General features: G+C 40.0%; 1 protein-coding gene across 1 annotated transcript in view; it reads right to left on the bottom strand.

The window, feature by feature from the left end:
• The window catches only part of si:ch211-1e14.1 (UPF0606 protein KIAA1549), a 104,932-nt gene extending 81,114 nt beyond the window's left edge, over window positions 1-23,818 (bottom strand). Inside the window, exon 1 of the mRNA XM_020941175.2 lies at window positions 23,764-23,818. The gene's annotated coding sequence lies outside the window, so the exon portion shown is untranslated. The remainder of the gene's footprint in view (window positions 1-23,763) is intronic.
• Window positions 23,819-24,845: the final 1,027 nt, after the last annotated feature.

Here is a 24,845-nt window from a genome sequence, read left to right as displayed (position 1 = left end):
TACTCCAGTGCGGCGTTTGGACTGTTCTTTACACAAAAATCCTGCATATGTGTTCTTCTCACAACCAAAAAACACTCTGTACCACCTTGTGATGTCATGTGGTAATACAAGAAGTGCACCACTGTGTTTTTAAACTCCATACACCTTCACTAGAATCGTCTGGATGATTTCAGACCTGGAATTGCCAATCTGTACTGACCACAGAGGGTGCACTACCATTAGGCAAAAATGGGTGGCTGCCTAGGGCCCCCAGACCTAGAAGGGCCCCCAACCAATTGCCCTCAGTGCCACTAATTGCAGAGGCCTCAGAGCAATTAGATTTTCTCTCAATATGACATTAAATGAGAGCAATAATCACTAAATTACTTTCAGTTCTGGTTATCTAGTAGGCGACCTAACTACTGTATTTTCCGGGCTATTAGACGCGCTCTTAAGCCTCCAACCCCATCAAAAAACAACAGCGTGTCCCGCAATCCACAGCGCCCCATACACGAATCCACTCGGGTGTCCCAGCACGACTTCAGTAAACTACAAAGTAGGGCTGGGTATCATTAAGAAGTTGCCGATACGATACATACCTCGATACATGGGCCACGATAAAATACATATCTCGATACAGTGAGCTTTCGATTCAGTACAATTCGATATGATATATTTCAAAATCGATTCGATATGATTCAATAAAAAATAATGGCTAAATCGTGGCTATGATACTAAACGTCTTATTAAACCATTTCTTGTGCAAAGTGAATATGAAACACAAACATTTTAAAAAATAAAAACTGTGAAAATGTCAGATGTGTTGCATAAATGAGTTTCCTTCCACTAAACAAACAACAAAGCTGTAGCTCTGTAACAAAATAATTTAGTAAACAATACCAAAAATGTACTCTTGGTGATATATCGATACAGCAGCCCACGATATTGATACTGTATCATCACATTAAACGATACGATATATCGATATTTTGATATTTTTGCACACCCCTACTACAAAGCCGCACCACCTGCAGCGCACGCAAACACACACGGAGCAGACAGGGACCGCGCAACGAAAAACACCCGCAGACACACTCATCACTCCACGCCGACGAGGAACGGAACGGAGGAACGAACTGAAAAAGCGAGTGCAATGTGCCACTTCTAGAAACAACTGAACAACTGAGTCACCGCGAACACGCCGACAATCCAGCGGTCCCAGACAGCACCCTCCCTACACGCCACAACTGAACAAAGCCCAGAGTCACTGTGAACGCCACAAACAAAGTCCCACTGACCCATCCAACTGTTGTGTTTTGTTTAAAGTCCGGTGCGGTTTATTTGTGAAAAAAGTTTGAAAATAGACCATTTAAAGGTTGTATAGAGGATTTTCCAAGGAACGAGAAATCCAGCGACTGTTTGTCCTTTTTCAAATGTTGCGCATGCGTGAAACCACCCCCCCCTCCCCTACAGCTCCCTACGTAGAAACGCCTTCTCCCTCCTCCTCTTTACGCCAGAAACAGGTTTGTTTACAGCCGGTGCTGCACATGACTTGTAAACAACTAACTACAGTGTTGGTTAGGCAAGACGGAGAAGTGAGGAGCGGGGGGAGCGGGTGTGCGGACATTTCGTTCGCGGACGAGAAGTGAGGAGCAGGGAGAAGAGCGGAGCAGGGAGAGAGGAGAGGGGAGAGAGGAGAGGGGAGAGGGGAGCGGTGCGCGGAGATTCCGTGCCCGGAGAAGTGAGGAGCAGGGGGAAGAGCGGAACGGGCAGCGGGGAGAGGAGCAGGAAAGGGGTGCAGAGAAGAGTGCGCGGAGATTCCATGCGAATGAACTAGCTACAACACGCAGCAGCAAGCGGACTCTTTCTTTGCCTTGAAAATTACGTTTTCAGACATAGGATATCGCTTTCGTGTCCTGAAAAACGTTTGACTAGCTCTTGGAAATAAAGTACGTTTTCATAATAAGCAGAAGTTTCCTGTCCAGGAGTAATTTGGCGACCAATGCGTCAGTCTTTAGACCCTGCGTCTGCTTCAGTTGCGCCATCGCTGGAATGAATCTACAAGAATCACCTTAGTTTGGCTTCGCTGCTTTTCCCCTTGTCTTCTTCTTTCAGCGACCTCAAAAACGGACTTTCTTTTGCGGCTAACTGCTCCTGGATTCTTGTCGCCATTGCAACAAACTTTGTGCGAACTGCGAGGAAGATATAGGTCAAAAAAAGCCGCTAAGAACTGTTGCGTTGGTGGAGTAAACAGCGTCTGTGCGTCTTGCGTCTGTGGACTGCGTGACAGTCGTACGTAAACCACGTACCGGCGGCGCAGGCAAGTCAGTTACGCTAGAAACGTAGGGAGTTTGATTGACAGCCTGTCAGCTCACAGATAACGAGGCAATGTCGTTATCTATTGGCAAATGTTTAGCCCCACCACGTCCAGAGTTGATGAATTTTTATTCTCTTTTTTTTTGGTCATCATAATTACAAGGCTACTGCACCTCTATAATGCTATCATTGACAACTTGAAACAAAAAAAAAAAAAAAAAAATCCTCCATACAACCTTTAATGACAGTGCGCCTTATAATCCAGAGCGCCTAATAACCGGGAAAATACGGCAATAAGACAAGTTTCCAATCCACCATAATTCAAATAAGTCAAGATGTGCATGTCTCAAGAACAATGGAGAAAAACAGACAATAAATATATTTAAAAAAACAAAGCAAAGCACAAAAACGGTGCATTATAGTGAGGGCCGCAAACTCAAGTTGATACAGTATCGATATCATGGTCTGCTGTATCGATATATATCCAAGAGTATTTTTAGGTACATTTTACAAAATTATTTTGTGTACAAACTACGATTGTGTTGACATTTTCACTGTTCTGAGTAAAATGGGCACAAACTTAGCAGACTTTTCTCTGAACCATATCAAATCGATGTGAAATAGATCGTATCGAATCATATTGAATTGTAAGTGCACTGTATCGAAAACCATATCGTATCATGGTCTATGTATCGTATCGTATCGTCAACTTCTTAATGATACCTGGCTAACTCGGCCCCTGACTGAGCAAAAAGGTAAAACTTGAAAACTACCACTTCCAGACGACACAACATTTTGAGCTTTTGAAACATATTTTTTTATTTATTTATTTAGATTTTTACTGCTTTTATTGTTTTAGGACTGGGATGATCACATTTTTCGCAATTTACCTTTTTGTCATCTTCATTTTAGAGCTGCTCGATTATGGAAAAAATCATTATCACAATTATTTTGGTCAATATTGAAATTACGATTATTCAAATGATTATTTTTTGTTACACGATGCATTTATGCAGCATTTCTCGCTGAAAAAAAAACACACTTTGTTATTGATAATTTACACAAAATGTTCAAATTGAAAATAAATATAGACTACAAATATGAACCTTAGAGCAGTTTTGCGATGTATAAAACAAAATGAATAAAATATACTTTGAACATGAAATAAGGCAAAGACAAACATAAATGTATCCAAAATAAACTCTATATCCAGCTGTTCTACAATCTCTATATTTAAAACATAATATAAATATACTTATTTATGAGTCTGGAGATCGTTTGACACACAATGACAAACAAAACCGCGATCAGAATTCGATTAATTGCACAGCCTTACTTCATTTTATGATCGCTTTTGTAGCACTTTGGAAACTGTTTTGTTTGTAAAATGTGCTATATAAATAAAGTGGATTTGACTTCTAATAAAATTTTACTCAAACATGTGTGAACTGAGGAGGTAACAACATTATAACATGACTAAAAGCTCACAAGAGTCAATTTTGCGTAATATAGAACCTTAAACTTAAATTTTGTTGTAGTATCGCATTCTGTCGCACTGACAAAACAGTAAATCCTGGTCATTAGGTCGGTCCACTGTGGAGACTATTGTATAAACTATTGTTATTCCAGCGCGGTGTTTAGACTGCGCCAGGGTCAGGGCAGAACGCATTCAAAAAGTCCCCAAAGTCTCATTTTGGAGATGCTATCTATAACATTGTAATCAGTGGATCATATATTAGAGTGACTGGAGAGAGATAATTTCGGTTCTTTATGTGGTTTGCCTGATTTGTGCGGCTCCCCCTCTCCCTCCGAGCCTGGACGTCTGCCAATAATCATAGAAAAAGGATGTACCCAAGACACGAGATTATTATTGCAGCAGACTGCTCTAACGCCTCTTTATAAACGCCCAACAATGGAAGACAAATAAATGGAGCGGGGCTGGATTTGAGAACATCTGAAACAGCACTAACCTATTTACTGCAGACGCACGCTGGAGCTCGCATTATATGGACTATCAGTGTAGAAATGTAAGAGATATAAGTTGGCTCTATGTTATACTCAGTGTTGGGGAGTAACGGGTTACATGTACCGGGATTATGTCATCAGAGTACAAATTATGAGTAACTGTATTTAGTTGTTGCAGAGAGTAGTAATTGGATTACAGTTACTTTGTGGAAATAAATGGATGACAGGGCGGTATTTTCCTGTTTTCACATTTTGGGCTAAACCAGGACTAAAACCAGAACTAAACCAGGACTAAACCAGGACTAAAACAAGGACTAAAACCAGGAATAAACCAGGACTAAACCAGGACTAAAAGCAGGACTAAACCAGGTTTAAAACCAGGACTAAACCAGGACGAAACCAGGTCTAAAAGCAGGACTAAACTAAGACTAAACTTGGACTAAAACTAGGACTAAAACCAGGTCTAAAACCAGGACTAAAACCAGGACTAAAACCAGGACTAAACCAGGTCTAAAAGCAGGACTAAACCAGGATTAAGCAGGGCTAAACCAGGACTAAACCAGGTCTAAACCAGGACTAAAACCAGGTCTAAAACCAGGACTAAAACCAGACTAAACCAGGACTAAAACCAGGTAAACCAGACTAAACCAGGACTAACCAGGACTAAAAAACTAAACAGGACTAAACCAGGTCTAAAAGCAGGACTAAATCAGGACTAAACCAGGACTAAACCAGGTCTAAAACCAGGACTAAACCAGGACTAAACCAGGTCTAAAACCAGGACTAAACCAGAACTAAAACAGGTCTAAATCAGGACTACACCAGGTCTAAACCAGGTCTAAAAGCAGGACTAAACCAGGTCTGAAAGCAGGACTAAACCAGGTCTGAAAGCAGGACTAAACCAGGACTAAACCAGGACTAAACCAGGACTAAACCAGGACTAAACAATATGACACTAACAGTAGGTGGACATAATTTAAAGCAGCAGTGATCTCATATAAAAATCATTTCTCCATCAATAATATAGTAGTAAGTAAAGACTGGGCTTTTTATTTTCTTTTAGCAGACAAAACAAAACAAAACATCTTATGTTAAGATTTCATGGTCTTTGCTTCTCTACAGCAAAACAGTTTCTTATTGATGGAGACTTGGGCTCAACAGACAATTTGAAGAAAACAAACAAAAATTTTCAGGATGTGGTTGTTACATTCATGTAGTTTTAAAAAGCACGACACGATCAAGTAATCCAAAGTATTCAGATTACGTTACTCACCTTAAGTAACTTAATAGATTCCTTTACAAACTACATTCTGGGGTATGTAATCTGTAATCTGTAGGGGAATACATTTTAAAAGTAAACTTCCCAACACTGGTTATACTGTATGTAGCAAACTAGATCCAGCCTAATTAGTAACTGCACCACAAACAAGTTCTGATTTATTCTGTACGCTTGTTATGCATTATGTAGTTTCATTATCTAAAGATTCTGTCAACAAAGCATTTTAGAATTCATGAATACGCTTCTTCTTCAGTTCTCACAGTGTGCTGCTAAGAGACTGCCTTATACATCTCTCTGAAGGGAGAAGCCAACTAACCCTGCACCGGAAGATGGATTTCCACGATATCTGTGAGTTCACAAACTCAGAGAATCCATCTTGGCCCCGCTGGAGCGACAGGGCCCGACAGGTGGAGGGCGACCAATCACGTCGCAGCATTGAGGTTTGTGCAGAAGGTAAAGGTGAAGCGTCCAAATGAACCAAAACAGACATGGCAGCAAAGACAGACATACTTTTAGCGTCAATACAGATTATTTATCATATTTTCTGGGTTATTAGGTGCGCTGGATTATAAGACGCTCTGTCATTAAATGGTCTATTTTCTAACTTTTTTCGCAAATAAACCACACTGGACTTTAAACTAAACACAACAGTTGGATGGGTCAGTGGGACTTTGTTTGTGGCGTTCACGGTGACTCTGGGCTTTGTTCAGTTGTGGCGTGTAGGGAGGGTGCTGTCTGGGACCGACGGATTGTCGGCGTGTTCGCAGTGACTCAGTTGTTCAGTTGTGTGTAGAAGTGACACATTGCACTCGCTTTTTCGGTCCATTCCTCCGTTCCATTCCTCGTCGGTCTGCTCCGTGTGTGTTTGCGTGCGCTGCGGGTGGTGTGGCTTTGTAGTTTACTGAAGTCGTGCTGGGACACCCGAGTGGATTCGTGTATAGGGCGCTCTGGATTGCGTTTTTTGATGGGGCTGGAGGCTTAAGAGCGCATCTAATAGCCCGGAAAATACGGTAGTTTAGTTTATTTGTTTATTTATCAGGGACAATGCACATAAAAACATTGAACTAGACAGAGAGGTCATATGTTTGTGCGAGGTTATAGCAAAATTGCAAATTTCCACTTTCAGTCCCTGGACAGGTTGAGTCATAAATGGTGTACATGCCATTAAAATCAATAAAATACAATGTATACTAATGCAATCATTCATCCAGTCAGTCAATAAGTAAAACTATAGTCCCATTCAGTCTCAGTCACCACATCCAAACACTTCACATATTTATAGTTCATATTGTTGCATTGATACAGGGCAGATTCATGTGTACAGGTTTGTTTGGTTAAAAGCCGTTGTTTGGCCAGTCGAGCAAACGTTTTAGAATTTGTACATGACATAATTTCATGTGGGAGGGTGTGTGACAAATGTGCAGAAGGTAAGTGATTTGTGGATTTCTGGACAGGGGAGATCTCTGTTTTTCTCTCAACTGGATTTAATAAAAGATGTGATGCTTTTGATCAATCAGATTCAAACAGTAGCTTTAACTTTCTGCTTTTCTAATCACTTTCAGCGAGAGACATCCCAGATTGATAATGTGTAAACTATAGTACTAATAATAGTAATGTGCAAGAAAGAAAGATAATGTGTCCTCTATTCCGAGTGACGCAGATCAATCTGGCATATACCAGGTTAGAAGCTCACTACACAGAAATTTAAAGGCCTATATTTTGCTATTTTCTGATTCTGATGTTATAATGTATATCTGATGTTATTTCCTCATGAAAAACACACCTGGATTTGGGTTTTGTTTCATTCATGTTTAACACACAAATCCATTTTGCACAAACATCTCAAGATGAAGACCAGTTCAACCAGAATAGCAACAATTTGCAATTTGAAACCAGTGTTTTCCAAACTTTTTTTCTGGGGATCCATATTTTAAAAGTCACAAACCTTTGCGACTCAAGTTAATAGACATTATTTGTAAATCACAAAATAAAGATGGATTTGACCATTATTGAACATTGATGAGGATATTTTATTGTTGACTGAGTGATCGTGTCTCTTAACAATTATTATTACTCAAGTTTTAAACAATGAAAAACAGTAATTGAAGCAGCAATAAAAGGATCCATAAGTCGTCTGTTTGGACATTAAATGTAGCCCATTTCTTTTTCTTTTCAACATTCAACTGAACCAGCACTATTGGAACAAAATAGTCAGTAAAATAATTACAAAAAGATTAGAAATTATACAAAACATTTCTTAACATTTCAACATTTCTAATGAGATAGGTGGACTTGTCTGCATATTTGTAGTGCGTTCCAGTCCGGCCAGTATAGGAAGAACTGTATATTTCAGACCTAAATGGAAATCGTGATAATGTGACCCAAAAAAATCTTTTTCCCACCTGAGGGACACGACCGAGTCTTTGGGAAACAATGATGTAGACTAATGCTAATAACACACTCAGTAACGTCACTTAAACTTATTTGGGCAGAGCAAGAACAGAACCAGAAACACACTTAAACCTCTGCTTCACTGCGCCTCAACACACAAAGAGTTAAAAACACATCTACACAAATGTAATCCGAGCGTGTTTGTGACTTCTAAACTTGAGATAACTCGATAAACACGATCGACAAACTGCGCTTTGCCGCTCAGTGACGTTTGAAACCGAATTATAAAAACCTTCCTGCTCCCATTTAGTCAAACCATGACCTCACCGCCAAAACAGAAGAAGAAACCGCGGTACAACTCAATGTGATCAACACGGTCGTATATTACTGCGCTGGAGGCTCCGGCCGCCAGAACAATTGGATTGGCTTGGCAGCAGTTTGTTATTATAAAGCAGAGTCTGTTATTGTCTGTGCCAATAGCGAAATTGAAAGCGATCGTTCGGGGAGTAATTCATTTCAACAGAGATGAAGATTTGGTGCTAGAATCTGCTTTCGTTTTGAGCTATTCTGGGTGGTACGTTACAGTCGGGGTAAGGTTACTACAAGTCAAACAGTGTGTGCCAATCATTTGCAAACAACACACACACACAATCCTACGCAAAAAAGTAAAGAAACCTGAATACCAATTACCCACCCCTTTAATGACATAATTTCCTACGCTTCCCAGTCTTGAAAAGTTATTTAATAGTCTTATAATTTGCAGAAAAAAAAAAACTTGGATGAGAAGAAAGGCTCTTTTTGGTATTAAAGCGAGCTAACTCCGAACCCACACATGGTTCTGTTTTGAGCGGAGCCCCTTTGCGTGACTGGCTCTTTTGAGTTGGCAGGGTCCGGAGACTCTGAGTGCAGTCCAACAATCAGGACTCAGCCATGTTGACGTTGGGTTTATCGGACGGGCTTTTAAGATGGGGAAGATTCCATTGTTGTTATCAGTGCGTTTCAATTAGTTCAGGTTTTCAGACGAAGTTTCAGACAGCTCCCACAAAGAGTTGTATTATTGTGACCTCAGGCGTCGGGGTGAGTGGAAAGTGAGGAGTAGTGGTCCGTATTACACTGTTTTCTGTGTTATAACATTGGTTCCTCATCGCAAACAAACCTGGAGTTGTGTTTTGTTTCATTCACATATTTTTATCACACAAATTCAAGCATATTTAGGCTGAGTTTTTCTCTAAAACTTAAAATACTCTGTTCCAATTTGTGATGTCTTGTGGTAATAACGGAAGTGTTCCACTGTGTTTTTATACTTTACACCTTTACTTGAATCACTTGGACAATTTCAGCTCAAATCTCTACTGAACTAAAGGTAATGACATCACAAGTTGGATCAGAGCATTTTGAGCTTTGGAGATGTAGACAGACCAATAAAAAAAGGTTACTCAGACATGTGTGAATGAAACAAAACACAACTCCAGGTGTGTTTTTGTGGAGGTAAGAACATTTTAACATGGCCTTTAAAAAAAAACTGCATTTTTTGAACTATAAGTCACACTTCAAGTTTCATGGTTTGGGTGGTTCTGTGACTTATACTCCGGTGCAGCTTATATATTAAAATTTTCACATTGACAGCTGTGAGAGGCTCTAGTCTTGAGTGTAAGTATTTGCTGCTCCTGTTCCTCCTGTACCACTGTCACTTCACTCTATTGCGCATGTCTCCTGCAGAAAGAGCCTCTTCCTGTCTGTGTCATGTCAGACGATCGCAACATTACTTCTGTACCACTGAAAATTAAAAATTTAAACAAACTTTAAAGACGACTGAGAAGACTGAACACAAATACTCCCAAAAGGAAAATCATATTTTGCAGATTACAAGCTGCAAATAGTGAAATCTGCAGCCGAAAACTGTAATCGAGCAGAAGAAAGAAAGTTTGGAGTGAGCGAGAAAGTTGTGACACCGGGAGGATGCACCATGCAACTTTCCTGGAAGTCACTGGATGGATCGACAAAGCCTGGACTTCAGTGACACAGAAACCATCCTGTCGGGATTCAGAAAGGCCGGAATAATTCTAATTGGAACTGATGCTGAGTCTGACGACAGCTACACAGAAGAGGAAGCGGCGCTCTGTTTACCTCCTTAGGTCACGGAGTTGCTCAGAAGTGACACTGAGGATGAAGAATTGAATGGATTTTGTGATTTGGAGTGAGATGGAGAGTTTGGTAAACTTGTTCTGTTCTGTTGTTTATGCTATAGTTTATCTGAAGAACTGTTCATATGTCATGTTAACAGTCTGTTGTTCTCTATTCTATTATTATTACTAGAACTTGACTTTCAAGATGAAATGTCGGTTCCTGGTCTCCGATTTTATAAAATAAATTTCCCCCAAAAAGTGCGTCCAGTGTGACTTATAGTTCGAAAAGTACGGTAATTACTTATACATTGGTTTTTGACATAAAGAAAGTAATCATTTGTATCACCGTTTTGGTTCAGATTCTTTTTAGACTATGGCGGCAAAAATTTGACTATAGGGGCCCACCATAGTCTCTTTTATTAATGGGAAACACTGATACAAATACACTGCCCAAAAGGTCGGGCTGTAGTTTTGTTGGAAATGCCAGTGGGAAGACGAATGGATTTAGTCATAACAGCTGGACTAAGAAGTTGAGTAAAAAGTTCAGACCTGGCTCATTGGACTTCATCAAATATTCATGGGGCCCTTGCCTTGTTTTCCTGCTGGAATATGTTAAGCGATAAGAGAAAACAGGAGGAGGAAGCAGTCATGTTCCAAGAGGGTTAGAAGAGAAATTACTTGGAAAAGGTTAGAACGACAATTGGCCATAAACTTGTATCTATTATAAGAAAAAAACATCATTAAATTGTACTGCGCTGCCTGGAACTCGTAATGTAACGGACTGTTTAACCTTTAACAGTACGTACTTAAACTTAAACTGGGGGTGATATATGTGTGCCTCTATGTTTGGATGTTCAGCAGTTACCATGGTGACACAATGCACACATAAGCAATCACTGTCAAAAAAAAGTTTTAAGATCATCTGAAAACACAAAATGGATTTAAACAAGTAATTTTCAGGAGTCTGTGATCAATTCGAGTATTAATATTCATGGAAGTGCTCCACTGTGTTTTTAAACTCCATACACCTTCATTAGAATCATTTGGATGATTTCAGCCCTGGAATTCCAATCTCTACAAACAAAATGTAAAAGGCTGCTTTTAACTTGAAAATTACCACTCCAAAACATCACATTTTGGGCTTTGGGGTGGAGGAGGAGACAGACTAATAATAAAGGGTTACTCAAACATGTGTGAACGAAACAAAACACAACTCCAGGTCTGTTTCTGATGAAGAAAAATGTATTGTCAGTTTTCATATGAAACATATGAAGAATTGAAATGTCCCTCACTCCCAATCTTCTAAATAAGTAATAATAATAATAAATGGAAAAGTCCAAGTGTTCTTCTTTGGGGAGACACAGATTTCTAAATTCCTGGCAGCCTTGTGGTTAGAGAGGGGAGAGAGTTCAGCATCCTAACAGCCTGGTGGATGAAGCTGTTAGTGAGTCTGGTGGTGCGGGAACAAATAACATTAAAGTACCCTATTTTTCGGACTGTAAGGCGCACCGGATTATAAGGCACAATATCAATAATGTTGAATTCTCTCGTCTATTTTCATACATAAGGTGCACTGGATTGTAAGGCGCATTAAGCGAAACAAACGGACGACACTTGAGACTGATCCTTAGCCCAAGCGTCCAAGGTCCATTGGCAGATCGTGGCGTAACTTGCGCGTTGTTGCCTCCCTGTCTTGGTGAATGTGTATTATGAATGTGACTATGGGTAGATTATTTAAGTTTATGGGGAGGACTCAAATGTACACTGTAATAATGTGTTTAATGCAACTTTGCACGCAGTTGTTTGCGCTTTACAGAAAAGAAAATTAAAACCACATGGCTAATTTGCATAAACTAAAAGGGCTGAAAATACAGATTGCTCCTTGTGCACTGATGTGGTCAGCTTCTGTTGGACTTACTCTCCTCCTGGCTATAGTAGCCGTAATGCTCCGACAATCCATCAAGCGGTGCGGCTTCATAGTTAACAAATTCGTACTAAAACATTTTGACAGATGTTTGAGCGCTGTGTACCACATAAAATCGGTTTGAGGTCAGTAAGCACAACCAGAATTTATACATAAGGCGCGCCGGATTATAAGGTGCACTGTCGATTTTTGAGAAAATTAAAGGTGTGCGTGGAGTTTTAAGTGCACCTTTAGTTAAAAAAAATACATTAATAGCATTCTAACATGGCTTAAAGCTCACAAGAGTCAGTATTGTGTAATGTAGGACCTTTAACAGATACATAAAGCAAAAAAAACATGTCCCTATTTCGTCAACAGTAGCCTGACAGAATCCATTTTGCATCTCACTCAGGTTGAAAAGACTGCTGCACTTCCTTGTACTGTCTGACTGTACGTGTAGTTGTGATTGCTGCAAAGACAGGAAGGCAGAGGTCGGTAAGAGGAGAGGCCCAGAGGACACACTCTCTCGGCTCCTCCACCACAGCAGCTCTGCCCACTGACCGAGAGGAGGGAGGCTTCTGCACAACTCTCCGCACACTCACTGCTTTTGGGGACACAGAAAAGTCCAAACAAAATAAATGAGAGTGGAGCTGCAGTAGAGAGGCCAAGGCCAGCGGCACCATCTGCTCCTCTGATAAAGAATCAGCTGCACTTTCTCAGAGCACACAGACTCACTTTAGTACGGCCGTTTGTTTACTGTCACTAAGGTCTAGTTAACGCTGGCAATGACAACACTGACCAGCTCTCAGCAACTGATAGTTTGCAGTGACTTCACGCTGGGGGTGTTCTGAACAGTCCAACATACACATTCATACAGCAGTTACCATGGTGACACAATGCACACATTAGGAAACACTTGGGACATAACAATAATCAAAGTATCGTGATATCGTATCGTCAGAAGTCTCACAATAATCTCGAGAGCTGTTACAATATATCGAATCATAAGTTCCTTTGCTTAAATGCATTGTTCTTTAGTAGGAACATCTAATAAACATCGGGAACTACGTGTCCCATGATGCATCTCAGCGCAGACAACGTGAAGAAATATGTTTTTTACTTGAATTCTTGAGATTCTGACAGTAATAATTCACACCAAAATCTTGTCGAGGTATTTTAAAAGCAAAAAAGTGTCCTATCTAGAATTGTATTTGCTACTCCAAAATATCACAATAAATATCATACCGTGAGATACATATCGTGATAATATCGTACCGAGATATTTGGATATTGTTACATCAATAGGAAACACTGCCAAAAAAGTTTTAAGATTGTCTGAAACTCAAGAAAAAAATACAACATGGATTTACACGATACATTTTCAGGAGCCTGTGATCAATATGAGTGTTCATGGTTCTGTTTGATTTTCAACAAAAAGCTGAGAGTGACTAATGCTGCATTCTATTATTCTTGGGACTCAGGGAAAACCGAACTCCACCTCAAGAAAGTGTAATGTAAAAGCCAATCAAATCTAGGTTCTGAAACATGAACTTGGGTGAATTTGGTGCAGACCAAGTCGGCTGGATTTGCATTGCATCTATCTTTTCGTCATTTTGATGTGTTAAGTTGTGTTTTGGTAAAGAAAGTGTCTTCTAAAAACTTTGTAGTGACATTCTAGACTTTCTTTCACATCATATGACAGCAGACATAAGTTTTTTTTATGAGCATGTAACAGTGAAACTGCCATAATTGAGTCGGCGACAGCTAATGTTAGCTACTATTTTTTAGCAGGAGCTAGCAATGTTAAATTAAACTTTCTCGGGCATCCAGATGTTCCCTAGACTGATTCATCTCACAGCAGCATTAGGATTTGTTCGCTCGATGGTAGGGGGGTATTTTTTTTATTTAACCAGTCGCTGCTATTTGGTAGTGACGTATGTAATGCGTCAAATCCCATAGGAAGAAGGGCAATAACGTCTTTCCCCTTGATCTAATTCACCAAACATTCTCTTTGTTCCAGCTTTAAATCCTCACAGACACACAGAATGTCTGTCTTCGTCTACATCCATCTCGACTGCTCTGTTTACTGTTGTGCTGTATCACAAAAGGGACCCAGACAGAAGCTTGAGTTTGACGTCATGGCTTCACAGCTCTTCACTGATTGGCCGGTGCGCGGTCTACAACTTCCAGGGTTCTTGCAAACCATCTAGTGTATTCCAATTCCTGATCTAGTCGCTGGAGAGAAATGAACTTGAGCGGAGACATTAGGCGGCGCCAGCCTGGCTAGATTTTCCCCAACTGTAGCAACAGAACGCATTTAGAGCAGATGTCGGGAGAAATGACTCAGATTTATTGACTACCAACATTCAATAGAATATAGCAGAGTAAAAAACAGCAACTGCTGGCAAGCTTGTGACTGTAAAACTATTTGAGACCCGCATTAATCAAATGAATCAGACTAATTGATATATTCAATGTTTAAAAAGGTACGGGAAAAGTCTAGCCATATTTCTAGTCACTGTCCTCCTGTATCTGACCCACAGACTGTATAAAGAAGTGGACTAAGTGAGTGTGACGTCGCCCATGGTGTTTGGCTCCAGTCAAACGAAGCTCATCAAGGCTGGAAGTTATAGAAGCAAAGCTGATTTTCCAACCGAGAGTATCACAGCAAACAAGCAAAATAGCTACACTGTCAATCAAACCTGTTGTTAAAGCTATTGGGAGTGACCTCAGGGAAAGAAGGAATCTGATTTGTCTGTTATTAATGTTCATATCTTAATTTATGGACAAAATAGTGAAATAAAAACACTAGGATCATGTAGAGCACGTTATTGCAAAGGAATTTAACACCAAAATGACGAGTTTGACAAAGAGAGGGGGCGAATTTTTCAATACAAAGTTATTATATTGAATGATAACGATGTCGATATATATCGTGACAGGCCTATTATTACTAAAAGCAAACTGTTTCCACACACTAACTAAATATTATCAGCAATATTTAGACTGGTATACCCAAACTGCAGGGCAAATTGCCTCAGTAAAAGCAAAGATCTGGTACACAAATGACTAACAGATGTAAGGCTGCAGACCCCCACTATGGAGCTTTCACTTGACCAGCCCACCACCAGCCAAATGTACCAACTGGAAAACATTAGGGTCAATGAGACAGGAATTACCCACAATGTCAATGTGAATGTAACATGAGAATAATATCTACAGCATTAGCAGTGAACTAAAATGACTTGAAGCTATTTCTGAAAAGACTGTGTAATAGTATTGTGTCTGTTAGTGTCTATCTGTTTTTTTAGCTCAGGTTTTAACGTCATATCATGGGATTTGTACCAACTATATTTTTTTTGTGAAATCCAATTTTTTTTGCGAGGTTGTTCACATTTCCACTTAAATGCGACTTGTATGTGATCTCCAGTGTGAACTTTAAATGCCGCAAAAGTGTCCCGCGTGCGCATTGGAGGACTCAGTGTGCTCAGTGTTTATGGAAAATGGACAGGTTACACGTCCATGGGAGCTTTGGTTGTTTGAGTTTTTAGCCTCCTAGTTTTAGCTTCGCAGGCTCTTTATTTTTCGTTGACATTGGAGTCAGGACCGTCTGTATCCGCGCTCGGACATTTCGCTGGCAGTCATTTCAAAAACCGCCCGGTTCTGATAAGACTCCTCCAATTTGGCCTGAATACAGCGATCCACTAGCCTGATTCATCAGCCAGTTTTACTTCATTTCACTTTGTACAAACCATCTGACCTCACAACCTTAAATTTCGTTCGGTCAACAGTAGGCGGGTACTTTTTATCATTTAACCAATCGCTGCTCTTTGGTGCCATATGTAATGCGCTGCTAACAGGGCTAATTGGTATATTAAGATTTTCCCAAATCCCATAGGAAGAAGGGCAATAATGTCTTTCCCCGTTAATGAAATTCACCAAACATTCTCTTTGTTCTGGCTTTAAATCCTCGACCTCAGAAGTCGTTGACAACACAGAATGTATGGCTCTTCCCTGATTGGCTGGTGCCCGAACTCGCACTTCCGGAGTTTTTGTGAACTGTCTAGTGTATTCTGATTCCTGACCTAGTTGTTAGAGAGAAATAAAACTGAGCAGAGGCACTAGGTGGCGCCAGCCTGGCTAGTGATCCCACCCAAATATGAATAAACTCACTAACCTCGCTTTCCCTCCATTGACGAGACTCCGAGCCTGACGTGTAGGTGGGATGAATGTGACCTGGCCGTTCAGACTGAAGTCGCACGTCAAAAGATCGTATATGTATCGGTTTTAGAAGCACATATCCAAGTAGCCTGGGACACATTTGAAAAAATCAGATCTGTGTCATTCAGACTGTCATTAAAAGATCAAATACAAGTCGCATGGGGGTGAAAAAAAATCTGATTTGGGTCACTTCAGGCTGCAGTCTGAACGTCGCCTAAAAAGTGCAGCATTTGCAGTTCAAAGGACACAAGTAAGAGACTTGGATTTTGTGAAATGAGCTGTTTGTTTTCCACATATCCACGGAGACTGCAAGACTGTAATTAAAGACGCTACGAGCTTTTTACACAATTTTTGGCAGCAAATGTGGCAGGAGACCTTTCAGAGGAAATACTCCAAGACCTTCTGGAGGAAACTAACCATTTCATCACCGACTGAAACAAAAGAGCGGCGTAAGAGCAAGACCTTTCCTGTTGTGTTCACCTGGCGCCCCCTGGAGGCTGCAGGACACACATGAGGGACACTTTTGGCTCTTACTCTCCTCAAACTCCCCGGTCCTCCTGTAAAACTGCACTGAAACCTTTGACTGAGACTCTAAGGCGACTGAGAAGCGCAGTGGAAATGTTGCTACAGCAAAACTTGAATTTCCCTCGGGATCAATAACGTATCTCCCTCTCTCTGTCTCTCTCTCTGTTACAGCTCTACCAAGGGCAAAAATACAAGAAAAAAAACAAACCCTCTACCTTCTGGCTTTTGATATGTTCCGCTCATTGATCTGCAAATGACTAATGAAAAATGAATGGCCATATTGTCATCCTGATCAAATTTCACATGGCAACGGACTGCGCAGCTAATTAACACGGACGTCTGCTGCTTTCCAGGCCGGAGCTGCCAGAATCTGTAGGACATAAAGACACAAGGGCTTTTGAGGTAAAGTTTATGGTATCACATATAAAAACTCTTCAGTTACAGCCAATAAAGTTGAAAGTGAGATTTTGGAACGGTGCTTCGGCAGAGGGACAGACGAGGACATTATGAGGGGGACTCGGAATATTTAAAATGGAACGGGAAAAAGATTTACTGCTCATATTTCCAGTCGCTGTCGTCTCGTATCTGACCCACAGACTGTAGAAAGAAGTGGACTTAATGAATGTGACGTCCCCATGGCTCCAGTCAAACGAAGCTCATCGAGGGTGACAATTATAGGGGCGAATTTGGAGCACAATTTCTGATTTGGAATTCAGACTGTGAGAATAATAGCAACCAAAGAGCCAATCCGGAGCGAGGCTATTGAAGGTAACGCGCCTTAGTAATCGAGAAGTTGACGATACGATACATACCTCGATGCGTAGGTCACGATACGATACATATCTCGATACAGTGAGCTTTCGATTCAGTATGATATATTTCAAATTGATTCGATACGGATCAATAAAAAATAAAGGCTAAATCATGACTGTGATACTAAAAGTCTTTTTGTGCAAAGTGAATATGAAACACAAACATTTTAATCGTCAAAACAGTGAAAATGTCAAATATGTTGCATAAACAATTTCCTTCCACTAAATACGCAACAAAACTGTAGTGCTGTAACAAAATAATTTAGTAAAATATACCAAAAAATACTGGTGGTGATATATCGATACAGCAACCCATGATATCTATACTGTATCGTCACATTAAATGATACTATATATCGATATTTCAATATTTTTGCACCCCGCTAACGTTCATCTCTTAATTTATGGACAAAAGAGCGAAATTATAACACCAGGATCATGTAGAGTAGCCTGATTCATCAGCCTGTTTCACTTCGTAGAAACCGTCTGACATTGCAGCATTAGGATTCGTTCATTCAACGGTAGACGGGTACTTTTTTATTTAACCAATCGCTGCTATTTGGTCCTGCGCCGCTAACGGGGCTAAATGGTATATTAAACGTCTTTCCCCTTGATAAAATTCACCAAACATTCTCTTTGTTCCGGCTTTAAATCCTTGATCTCAGGAATCACTGCCAACACAGAATGTATGGCTCTTCACCAATTGGCTGGTGCGCGGTCTACAATTTCTGGGGTTCTTACAAACCGTCTAGGCTTTCCGATTCTTGATCTAGTCGCTGGAGAGAAATGAAATTGAGCGGAGGCACTAGGTGGCACCAGCCTGACTACATGTAGAGCAGGTTAATGCGAAAATTTTAAGACCAAAGTGACGAATTTGACAGCAGCAGTCACCAAGAGGGGCCACGTTTATTCAATAGAAAGTGAACTGGAGCCAGAGTCCATGGGGCCGGAACCACCCCCATGCTCACTTCCTATTTGGAAAGCTGTAACAAGCACCTTAGCAATGTACATTTATACAATGTATGATCTGACCTATATTATAAAGCAATCATTTTTCAAGTGGTAGAGAAAGTTATATCAGCTAATTCTAAAGGTTAATGGCGACAAAAATGTTACAGCAGCAGCGATGAATAATAATAATCTGCAATTTACAGCCCTTAAACATCAGGGAATATCCAAGAGATTATTACAAAGTGCTCATTTTTAGATAGACAAGCTCATGAATCTGTGTATCATACTTTTTCCAAAATAAAACCAAAAGTAATAAAATGAAAAAACAACAACAACAACTATTTTCTTCATTATTTGTCTTCAAAACCAAAATGAAAAAAACAAACAAACAAACAAAACAAAACAAAAAAACAGATAACAATTTGTTTTATTCAGTTTTTGATTTTGTGTTGACCAGGACCAGACTGGGACTGAGATCAGGACTTGGTTTAGTCCCAGTTCAGTTCTGGTTTAGTCCTGGTGTAGTCCTGGTGTAGTCCTGGTTCAGTCCTGGTTTGGTCCCAGTTGAATTGGCCTGGTCCCAGTCTGTCCCCATCTCAGTCCCTGTCTCAGTCCCGGTCTGGTCCCGGTCTGGTCCTGGTCTCAGTCCCGGTCTGGTCCTGATCTCAGTCCTGATCTCAGTCCCAGTCTCAGTCCCAGTCTCAGTCCCGGTCTGGTCTGGTCCTGGTCTGGTCCTGGTCTGGTCCTGGTCTGGTCCTGGTCTGGTCCTGGTCTGGTCCTGGTCTCAGTCTCAGTCTTGTTCCAGTCTCAGTCCCAGTCTCAGTCCTGGTCCTGGTCTGGTCCTGGTCTGGTCCTGGTCTCAGTCTCAGTCTTGTTCCAATCTCAGTTCCAGTCTCAGTCCTGATCCTAGTCCCAGTCTGGTCCTGGTCTCAGTCCTGATCACCTGACAGTCTCCAGGCCCGTCCCAACACTCGGTCCTGTCTTAGTCCTGGTTCAGTCATGGTTCAGTCGTGGTTCAGACCTGGTTCAATCCTGGTTCAGTCCGGCATCGCAGTTTAAGTCACGTAAACGGGAAACGGCTGTTATCTGTTTTTTCCATTACTCATTTAAACACAAAATCGAAAACTTAACAAATGAATCATTATCTCTTTTTTTTTTTCATTTTGGTTTTGGAGACAAATAATAAAGAAAATCGCTGTTTTTTTCCCTTTTCGTTTTCATTTATTTTTGGTTTTATTTTGAAAAACGATTGAACGAATGCTACACAGATTGCTGAAACATCTTACTTCTCAATTCACCTACAGAACGAGCAAAATGAACAAACTAACAGAAAGTTAAAGGTTACGCAAAACTGATTCTTCTGCACTGACCTACATTTTTCAGTGTTTGTGCGTTAAACTTGCGAATGAAAAAAACTCCACGCATGTTTTTGATGAATAAACAACATTATAACAAATCAGAAAGTAGCATAAGTGGGCTCTTTAATCATATTTTTTATAAGAAAAGTGATGTTATTATAATAGTTTTCACTGTTGTTCTCGTAACTTAAATAACACTGAATATTTTATGACCAAAGTAACTTGTCTTTTCTAAAACATGGACAGAAAATCTAATAAATCTGGTAAATCTAAACCGTGAAATGTAACAGATTTGATGTAAACGGAGCAGAGTCCTCAGAAAACCTCCGACTCCACAAGGTCACTCAGCTGCTGCGTTAAGTCAAGGTAACGCCTCAGACAGAAACAAGCCTCAAATAAAGATCAACTTAACCCTGAGCAGAGCAAACTTTAAACACTGGAGCTATTGTGCAAATACAGAGACTTATAGTTTGTGTTTGAACTCTTTTTGGGCAGAAATACAAAAATATTACGCACGGCTTTACTGTGAGTCACACATTAACAGGAAAAAAGAAATTCTGTGAGCAAAATTCTGTTTAAAATAACTTTGAGGGGCGGACAGTGAACAACAGACGTGGGACCAAGTCGATGTTTAAAGTCTGCAAGTCTCAAGTCTTTGACCTCAAGTCCGAGTCAAGTCCCAAGTCAAATACAGGCAAGTCCAAGTCGAGTCTCAAGTCACTGGCCCATAAGTCGAAGTCAAGTCCAAGTCGTCTGCTTTGAGCTTCAAGTCATTTCAAGTCTTTAAACCAAAAAAGTACCAAATATAGCTTAGATTTTTGCAATTTTTATGACTTTTGAGATAAATTGTTCTTAAAAAAATCATAGTATATTTATATATGAGTATTTATAGAGCATGTAAGAGTTGGAGAAATTAATTTAGTTCTTTTTTCTTTTTTTCTCTTAGGCATTTTTCCTTTTTAAATGACTTGACAAGATCTTAGAGTGAATCATTATGGTCAGAATAGAAAGAATTCAGATTTAAAAGCGCTTCTCAAGTCTGAGTCAAGTCCCAAGTCAAATACAGGCAAGTCCAAGTCGAGTCTTGAGTCAGTGGTCCATAAGTCCAAGTCAAGTCCAAGTCGTCTGCTTTGAGCTTCAAGTCATTTCAAGTCTTTAAACCAAATTAACATACATTTTTGCAGTTTATATGACTTTTAAGATAAACTACTTAAAAAAAAAAAATCTAAGTATATTTATAAATGAGCATTTATAGAGTCTATAAGAGTTGTAGAAATGTAAATTTTTACTTTTTAAACGTCTTGACAAGATCTTAGTGTGAATCATTACGGTCAGAATAAAAAAAAATTCACATTTAAAAGTGCTTCTCAAGTCTGAGTCAAGTCACAAGGCCTCAAGCCCGAGTCAAGTCCCAAGTCAAAGTCAGGCAAGTCCAAGTCGAGTCTCGAGTCACTGGCCCATAAGTCCAAGTCAAGTCCAAGTCATCTTCTTTGAGCTTCAAGTCATTTCATGTCTTTAAACCAAAGTAACTTAATTTTTTGCAGTTTATGACTTTTAAGATAAATTTTACTTTGAGTTTGAGTCTTGACAAGATCTTAGTGTGAATCATTACGGTCAGAAGAGAAAGAATTCAGATTTAAAAGTGCTTCTCAGGTCTTTTCAAATCACAGGCCTCAAGTCCGAGTCAAGTCCAAAGTCATTGACCTTCAAGTCCAAGTCGAGTCCCAGGTCTTAGTCCATTTTATCAAGTTAAGTCTCAGGTCCTAAAAACAGTGACAGGACAAAACGAAAAATGAACTGTAAGATTTTAAATTGTGTTTGTTATAATATCAAACATGATGACGGACTGTCCTGCATATGACCTGTGTCTATTATTGATTAAATATAAATGAAATAATAACTAATAACATAATAACTCTAAATGGTATACTATTTTTAATCTCACAACTTTTTGCACAGGAACAGCACCCGTGAAGTTCAGAACTCAGGTGTGAAATATTCACTTCTACAACGTCACTTTTCCAGAACGAGCTGTGAGAAAACTAAAGCAGAGCAAAAATGGAAATAATAAACCAGGCGATACTAAACTGTAGCTTGATTCTGTATTTTGAATTCTCGGTAAAAACATTTACTACATTAGACATGAAATTGTGGTGAGAGATTGGCTTTCACCAACAGCACATGAAGTGCGGCTCAACATTTGTGCGTTTGGCTCTTTGACTCTAAACAGGATTGTGAAGTGGACCGTGGCGTGGATGTGAATGATCAAAGCAGGAAATTTCACAACTCTGCCAAACTACAGGGACCCCACAAAACTATAAACAGGCCTGAAAAACTACATTATTGTTGCACACGACTGTATTCACTGAAAACCTCCATCCTGAACAGTGTTGGGAAGGTTACTTTTAAAATGTATTCTCCTACAGATTACTGATTATCCATCCATTTTCTTCTGCTTATCTGGGGTCGGGTCGCAGGGGCAGCAGTCTAAGCAGGATCTCCCAGACTTCCTTCACCCCAGACACGTCCTCCAGCTCCTCCGGGGGAGCCCCGAGGCGTTCCCAGGCCAGCCCAGAGACCTAGTCCCTCCAGTGTGTCCTAGGTCTTCCCCGGGGCCTCCTCCCGGTGGGACATGCCCGGAACACCTCTGGAGGGAGGCACCCAGCAGGCATCTGGGACAGATGCCAGACTCAACTGTTCCTCAACTGTTCCTCTTGACGTGGAGGAGCTCCTCACCCTGTCTCTAAGGGAGCGCCCAGCCACTCTGTGAAGGAAACTCATTTCGAGCGCTTGTATCCGCGATCTCGTCCTTTTCGGTCATTACCCAGAGCTCATGACGACAGGTGAGAGTAGGAACGAAGACTGACCGGTAAATCGAAAGCTTTGTCTTTCAGCTCAGCTCCTCTTCACCACAACGGTCCGATGCAGCGACCGCATCACTGCCGACGCTGCACCGATCCACCTGTCAATCTCACGCTCCATCCTCCCCTCACTCGTGAACAAGACCCCGAGATGCTTGAACTACTTCACTTGAGGCAGGGACTTAAAATATGAAAATACATCTTGCTATATTTGAAATTAGAAAAACAACAACTTTTTGCACTTAAAATAAGAAACAAAAACAAATGTTGCTTGAATTAAGAAAAACACACTTATTCCATTGGTAGATCATTTGACTTTTCAAGTTGAATCGACTCAAATAAAGTCAAATATTCTTAATTTAAGTCATTTTAACATAACTTTTTGCAGTGTTAAAAAGTACAAATTAGCATTTCTACAGCTCTTATCTACTCTATAAATACTCATATATAAATATAGCGTGACTTTGTAAGTACAATTTATCTAAAAAATCATACAAATTGCTAAAATCTATAAGCTATATTTGGTATTTTAGTTTAAAGACTTGAAATGACTTGAAGCTCAAAACAGACGACTTGGACTTGACTTGGACTTGAGGCCTGTGACTTGAAAAGACTTGAGGAGCAATTTTAAATCTGAATTCTTTCTATTCTGACTGTAATGATTAACACTAAGATCCTGTCAAGACATTTAAAAAGGAAAAAAAAAACTAAATTACTTTCTACAACTCTTATCTACTCTATAAATACTCATATATAAATATACTTTTTAAGTACAAATTACTTCAAAATTCATATAAATTGCAAAAATCGAAGCTATATTTGGTACTTTGGCCTAAAGACTTGAAATGACTTGAAGCTCAAAGCAGACGACTTGGACTTGACTTGGACTTATGGGCCAGTGACTCAAGACTCGACCTGGACTTGCCTGTATTTGACTTGGGACTTGACTCGGACTTGAAAAAGAAAAATCTAAAAAGACTTGAGACTTAATTAAAACTTGTAAAACAACGACTTGGTCCCACGTCTGGTAAAACTATGGATCAGGTGTGTGCGTGTCAGTAAATGTGTTGTCTTACCTGAAACGCGTGACTCAGCTCTGATCACTGATATCAACACCACAATCCACAGAAACACTAGTCGCTGCCCCTGGGAGGGCATCAGGGCCAAACCCACACGAGACGGTGTGGATGCCATCGTCCAGGTCCAGTCACGGTAAAACATCCACTTTGAGTTTGAACATAACTGTGTTTTCTGCTCCACAGATGCTTCGAGTCGTGCTCAGATTAAAACTTTTTGCTCATGTTGAATGTTGAAGATCTGTGGGAGGGAAAAAAACTCAATGTAAGATTAAAAGACTCCAAATCCAGACCTATAAAACCACTGGACTTGGGACTATGAACCATTTTGCCCCCAGTTAACTCCCCTGATCTGCCTGTGCTTCACTTCTAGGGGTGTAACGATATCCAAGTCTCACGATATGATATTATCACGGTATGAACCTCACTGTACGATATTTACTGCGATATCGTGGGATGTAACTAGGGCTGGGTATCACTTAGAAGTTGCCGATACGATACATATCTCGATACACAGCACTTTCGATTTGATACGATATATTTCAAATCGATTCGATAGGGTTCAATAAATAATAAAAGCTAAATCGTGGCTGTGATACTAAAAGTCTTCTTGTGCAAAGTTCATATGAAACACAAACATTTTAATCCTCAAAACAGTGAAAATGTGAAATGTGTCTCATTAACGAGTTTTCTTTCTCTAAACAAGCAACAAAACTGTAACACAATTATTTAGTAAAATATAGAATAGAATAGAAAGCTTTTATTGTCATTATACAATATTATAATGAAATTCAAAGCTGCTCCGTCAAAGTGCAAGAATTAATAATAAATCAAAACAAATTAACAGTTCTCATTAAGTATATACCAAAAAATACTACTACTACTACTACTAGGTGATATATTCATACAGCAGCCCAAGATATCGATACTGAATCATCACATTAAACGATACGATATATCAATATTTCGATATTTTTGCACACCCCTAGATGAAACAATATCCAAATCTCTCGGTACGATATTTCCACGATATACATCTCACGGTACGTGTGAAGAATGCCTCAGTCGTCCAGGTAGAATCC

Source organism: Boleophthalmus pectinirostris, unplaced genomic scaffold (assembly GCF_026225935.1).
Source record: "Boleophthalmus pectinirostris isolate CB_2022bp ecotype Guang Dong unplaced genomic scaffold, ASM2622593v1 HiC_scaffold_2, whole genome shotgun sequence".
Lineage (NCBI taxonomy): Eukaryota > Metazoa > Chordata > Actinopteri > Gobiiformes > Gobiidae > Boleophthalmus > Boleophthalmus pectinirostris.
This window is presented reverse-complemented; position numbering and strand designations above follow the sequence as displayed.